This window comes from Notolabrus celidotus, unplaced genomic scaffold, assembly GCF_009762535.1.
Source record: "Notolabrus celidotus isolate fNotCel1 unplaced genomic scaffold, fNotCel1.pri scaffold_576_arrow_ctg1, whole genome shotgun sequence".
Classification (NCBI taxonomy): Eukaryota; Metazoa; Chordata; class Actinopteri; order Labriformes; family Labridae; genus Notolabrus; species Notolabrus celidotus.
The window spans coordinates 1,725-8,254 of record NW_023260374.1 but is presented as its reverse complement, the minus strand read 5'-3'; the positions used below and the strand labels follow the sequence as shown (position 1 = coordinate 8,254).

Sequence of the window (6,530 nt, the reverse complement as noted above, 5' to 3'; positions counted from 1 at the left end):
ACATCTGTCCGGCCTCTGATTGGCTCTGAGACGGCCTCCAGTTGTTGGCTGCTGTCGGTGAGATCTCACGTTTCCTCCGCCAGCTTTATTTACCAAAGAGAGGAGAAGCAGCTCCGTCTGTCTGATGAGTTCATGGAGCCTGGTTTCTTTAACTTCACAGCTCTGACACAAACAGCACGTCTGCACAGCTGGGATTAAACATGAAGAAGTAGTTATAGGATTATTAAAGTAAGATTTTCAACATATTTATAACAGCAGTACTTATATAGAGTTTAATGTGTTTAAACGTGATGTCAAGGTGCATTTAGACCAAGAGTCCCGGGGTCTTTTAGCCCCCAGAACTACTTTCCCCTGAACTAAAAGGTTCCTGGCCCCATTTTTGTCTGCGTTTCGACCGCGGGCTGAAGTCCAGTAGAGGGCAGTAACACAAAGAGGAATGCCATTCATCACAGATGACACCATAGAAGCAGACGGACAGGCAGGTATCATTCTGAGCAACACAACAGTTAGCCTGTTAGCATGAAGAGACTCAGCTGGTCTGTTTTAGATGGTGCTATATTTCATCACAGATGGATTCACTGAATCAACACGTGAGAGGAGATAAGCGCGAGTAGCAAAGACGTTTCAACACGGCTTTAAAATTCCTTTTGAACTCAAAAGCCGTGATCGCAGAGATCGGCCGGTGTTTTGGTTTAAACGGCGACCTGTTAACTGGAGACTCTCAGCCGGATGCATCCCTCATAAACGTCTTTAGACCATCATTAAATATCTGATGAGGATATTTTGAAATCTTAATAAAAACTAAACTAGTTTGCATTCCCAGGAACTCCCTCTGTGTTTCAACAGCTGTGTAAACTCCACAAACACTGACACGTTCAGCTGAAGGTCTCCAGTTTACAGGGTCACTTTTAAAACCGGAACACCGGGAGGAGAGACGCATTCACGGTGGGCTGAGAGAAGACTACTGTTACAAGCTGCTAAATCAAGAGAATCACAGCTTCTTCTTTTGAAAAGTACACACACATACAAAAAAGATAGAACAAATAAAAACTAATGAAAGAAAGAGAAATCAAGAGAATCACAGATGTGTGTGATGTTATTGTGGACGGAGGGAGGAATAAAAACACTGAGGTTAATCTACCAATCAGACACGTTCAGCATTGCAGGCCCGCCCCCTGAAAGTCCTGGGACCTTTGAAAAGTACTACCCCCCTAGCAGGGCTTTTTTAGGGGGGCGATTATCTACCCTGAACTAAATTTAGGACCCTGGGTCCACCGGTCGAGAACGACTAAATGTAATGTCACAGACCTTTGTCTACTTTCTTTCCCTGCAAGCTGGAAATGCTTGATAGGATGTTAAATCATTGAATCCAGTGTACCTGTGCTAACGAGCTGATCTTGTGTTTGTGTGCAGTGTGAACGGGACGGAGGCTGACTATGCGTACGAGGAGATCACGTTGGAGAGGGTAAGAGTCTGTCTTTAGTCTCTTTGAATCCCAGCCTCGTTGTTAGCAGCCGTCCATAACTCAGAGGACTCACTGCTGGCAGGCACCGACTCTTTATTCCACTTGACACGACGCTTTAATGTTCTTTGACTTTCAACTCTACAGGACCAACTCGTCTTTTTAAAAAGGGACTGGACTTTATCGGACGAGTTTCCAAATGTGTTAAAAATCTGTAAAAAAGAGGACCAAGTGTTTCTGAAGAGCTCGTACGAACACACGTTTTAAAGCAGCTGGTTTGAATCTCTCTCTCTCCGTTCTGAAATCTTCCTTCTCTTCTTCCTGTCTGTTCCTCTCGTCCTAATTCGTCCGTGTTCTCGGAGTGTGAATGATAATCAGAGCAGCGTGAGTAAAGAGTGTCTCTGCCAGACTGAGCCCCGCAGATCTGAAAACAGTCCGTCTGAAGGCTCCACGTGCCTCGGGCTCTCATGTTTGTTTTTAGTTTTCACTTCAATTAATAAAGTTTCAGAGACTCTGTGGTTATAAATGGATCACTGCTCACCCAAATTGTGGATTAATCCGCCACTGAAATAGTCGGTGTAATCCACTTCTCTCCTGATTGTTTGACATGACTTTCAGCCTTTTTATGAACATGGAGCAATATATTTATACATCTTTATGGAGAGTGAAGAGCCGAGAAGAGCACGGACAGGAAGTACCAGTGTTAACAGACGGTGCGGGCGTGTCTTCAGTTTTGAGTCTGAGGACACTTTAATGTGATAATAAATACAGGAGAGTAGGTCACACTGAACACACTGCTGCTCCGAGTCAGAAACACTGTTTATATGACGAGACAGACTCTGTAGTGGAAGTCACTGCATTAAAACAGACATGACTCTGTAGTGGAAGTCACTGCATTAAAAACAGACATGACTCTGTAGTGGAAGTCACTGCATTAAACACAGACATGACTCTGTAGTGGAAGTCACTGCATTAAACACAGACATGACTCTGTAGTGGAAGTCACTGCATTAAACACAGACATGACTCTGTAGTGGAAGTCACTGCATTAAAAACAGACATGACTCTGTAGTGGAGGTCACGCATTAACACAGACGTGACTCTGTAGTGGAAGTCCTGCATTAAAAACAGACATGACTCTGGTAGTGGAAGTCACTGCATTAAACAGACTGACTCTGTAGGGAAGTCACTGCATTAAACAGACATGACTCTGTAGTGGAAGTCCTACTGCATTAAACACAGACATGACTCTGTAGTGGAAGTCACTGCATTAAAAACAACATACTCTGTAGTGGAAGTCACTGCATTAAACCAGACATGACTCTGTATGGAAGTCACTGCATTAAACACAGACATGACTCGTGTAGTGGAAGTCACTGCGATTAAACAGACATGACTCTGTTGGAAGTCCACTGCATTAAACACAGGACTGACTCTGTAGTGGAAGTCACTGCATTAAACACAGCATGATCTCGTAGTGGAAGTCACTGCATTAAACACAGACATGACTCTGTAGTTGAAGTCACTGTATTAAAAACGACATGACTCTGTAGTGGAAGTCACTGCATTAATAACAGACATGACTCTTAGTTGAAGTCACTGCATTAAAAACAGCATGACTCTGTAGTGGAAGTCACTGCATTAAAACGACATGACTCTGTAGTGGAAGTCACTGCATTAAAAACAGACATGACTCTGTAGTGGAAGTCACTGCATTAAACACAGAGACATGACTCTGTAGTGAAGTCACTGATTATAACAGACATGACTCTGTAGTGGAAGTCACTGCATTAACACAGACATGACTCTGTAGTGGAAGTCACTGCATTAAAACAGACATGACTCTGTAGTGGAAGTCACTGCATTAAACAGACATGAACTCTGTAGTGGAAGTCACTGCATTAAACAACAGACATGACTCTGTAGTGGAAGTCACTGCATTATAAACAGACATGACTCTGTTAAGTCACTGCATTATAAACAGACATGACTCTGTAGTGGAAGTCACTGCATTAAACACAGACATGACTCTGTAGTGGAAGTCACTGCATTATAAAACAGACATGACTCTGTAGTGGAAGTCACTGCATTAACACAGACATGACTCTGTAGTGGAAGTCACTGCATTAGAAACAGACATGACTCTGCAGTGGAAGTCCTGCATTAAAACAACATGACTCTGTAGTGGAGTCACTGCATTAAAACAGACTGACTCTGTAGTGGAAGTCCTGCATTAAAAACAGACATTACTCTGTAGTGGAAGTCACTGCATTAAAAACACGACATCGACTCCTGTAGTGGAAGTCAACTGCATAAAAACCAGACATGACTCTGTAGTGGGAAGGTCACTGCATGAAAGACAGACATGACTCTGTAGTGGAAGTCACTGCACTTAAAACAGACAGACTCGTAGTGGAAGTCACTGCATTAAACATCAGGCACATGACTCTGTAGTGGAATCACTGCATTGTAAACAACAGAGATGACTCTGTAGTGGAAGTCACTGCATTAAAACACAGACATGACTCTGTAGTGAAGTCACTGCAATTAAACACAGAGATGACTCTGTAGTGGAATGAAGGTCGTCTGTGTTTCCTTCCATGTGGTCTCTGTTGTTCTGATGGTTATGTTGATCCTGGTTCTCACTGTGGTTTGTTTGGTCTCCAGGGGAACTCGGGGCTGGGCTTAAGCATCGCAGGAGGGACAGATAACCCCCACATCGGTGAAGAACCCAGCATCTTCATCACCAAAGTCAATCCCTGGAGGAGCAGCTGCACAGGACGGACGGCTCAGGTGAGCGTTCATGTCTTTGTGGAGTCAGAGTCCTGCTTTGGAAACAGTCCGGGACTGGGGTCTAAAGGAGGAAGTTATCAGAGCGTGTCATATTGAGATCACGTGTTAGGAAAGGATCAGGTTAATAAAACAGCAGAATCACCCTTTAAGCTTGTGTTAGATGATAGTCGGTGTCCCTTACCCAGAAACCCCTGCAGCGTCCTGCTGCCTTTCACCTCTTCATTCATAATGCAGCAGCCAGAGTCTGTCTCACCTGATCCAGGTGATGATGATGAGGGAGGGGGTAGAGGGGATCTCAGTACCATGAACCTTGTGTGTGAGTCTGTCAGTCATCAGGTGGAGCTCACGTCTGAACGCTGCGGTCACTAAAGACAGAGAGAGTCTTCTCTCTGTCTTTATTAAACTTTACAACGTGGAACACTTTAAAATGATTCTGTTTAGATTTTATTGATATTGTGTTTTTAAGTTTAAGTAAGTTAACTTTTGTTAACTGTGGTTGTTTTAAAGGGTTCAGCCATTAGACGCAGGAACAGATCAGGACACAAATATTTCATTAAAACAAATTTTTTTTTGATAAAAAAAAAGTCTGAAGTCCAAAAAGAAAGTAAAATAAAATTCAAAATAAAAGCTGAATAAATAAATACATAAACATACTAAAAAAATTAAAAGTGAAAATACTAAATCAAAATAAATGTATAAATGAATAAATTTAAATGACTTAATCTATAAATACAAAATAAATAAATCTAAATAATAAAAAGTATTCACCTTATTTTTGGCGGTTTAACGAACGCAGGCAATCAATGAATATTTTATGAATATAAATAATAATTAGGATACTTAAAAAAATATATAGAAATAGATACAATGAAGATTGAAGAAAATAAATGAATCCAATAAAATATTTTGTAGAATATTTGTTTGTGTTTATCCTTTTATAAAACAAAAATATTTGATTTGATCTCTTTATTTTGAATAGTAAAAATAATAATGATATTTATTAATGAAGTAGAAAAGAAGAAATTCGACATATTCCATCAGTAAGCGCTGAAACATTTAATTTAGATGTGAGAAGAAAGTAAAAACGTATGAACTTATAAAAAGTGATGAAGCAGCAGGTGACCACCTCATCTGGAAAATATTAAACATCCAACCCTTTCAGAAACAGACCGTTTCACAAACTGAGAGCAGCAGATTTAATTCTCTTTACAGCGTACAAACATGAACACATTAAAACAGGCTGTGAGTGAGATATCATGCATTAAAGGAACAAACACAAAGGGTTCTGTTCTCAAACAGACATGAGTGAAGACAATCAGAATGTGGGACAAAAATAAAAGTAAAACTTTATAAAAACAAAAACTGTTCTCTTCTCAGCTTAAACAGAGCTCAGAGTTTGATGGTTTCATGTCAGACAGAGACGACTGTGACCGGAGGAGTGGAAGAATGTATGAAACTGAACCGAGAAGAACAAGTTAGTCAGCTTAAAGTGAAAGCTTTAATGTGAGATATTTTATTTTGGCAAGCTACAAACCCACAGGAAGTCGTTCTGATGAGTTAAAATCATTCAGAAATTTCAGAATAAAAACGTATAAAAAGATTACAGATTTTTTTATTTTTACAGCTCATCCATAGACACATTACCTCTTTACGATGTCTTTGATATCCGAGTCAGTTTGATCAGGTTTTGGTCTCCACACACGTGGACTCTGGGCTTTTTCAGGGTGAACGATGTGATCCTGAGAGTGAACGAGGTGGACGTCCGGACGTGACCCACAGCCGGGCCGTGGAGGCGCTGAGGAGCGGGCTCTCTGGTCCGGCTCTACATCCGCAGGAGGAAACCGGTGTCGGAGAAAGTGATGGAGATCAAACTGGAAAGGACCCAAAGGTAACACATTCTTTGGCACTATGAACCCCAAAAATCTGTTGGTGGTAGGTCCCAGTTTCACTGTAAATATTTAGTTTCCCAGAGGATTAACTGGCTTATTGTGGTGGTAATGAACCCTTAGAATGTGTTCCTGGTGAGTCTCAGTTTCACTGTAAACAGGTCCACAGAGGCTTCCCTCTGGCTTCCTTCAGTGGTATGAACCTGAACACAGGAACTGATGTTTTGTGATGTTCTTGTGATTAACGGGTCTTCAGTTTGCTGAAATAACAACCTCATGATGCAGATTAGTCCAAAGTCCAAAGTCAAGCTTTGTCAGGTCTGTCCTCAAGAGGAGAAGAAAACTACGTCTACAATGTTGTTTGTTGAATGGAGGTCTATGAAAGAGGA

General features: G+C 41.3%; 1 long non-coding RNA gene across 1 annotated transcript; it reads left to right on the top strand.

Moving 5' to 3' along the window:
• Window positions 1–1,395: 1,395 nt before the first annotated feature.
• On the top strand, window positions 1,396–6,139 carry LOC117809916. The gene is made up of 3 exons (XR_004630643.1): window positions 1,396–1,465; window positions 4,130–4,255; window positions 5,979–6,139. It is a non-coding gene; the product is annotated as an uncharacterized LOC117809916 (long non-coding RNA).
• The last annotated feature ends 391 nt before the right edge of the window (window positions 6,140–6,530 follow it).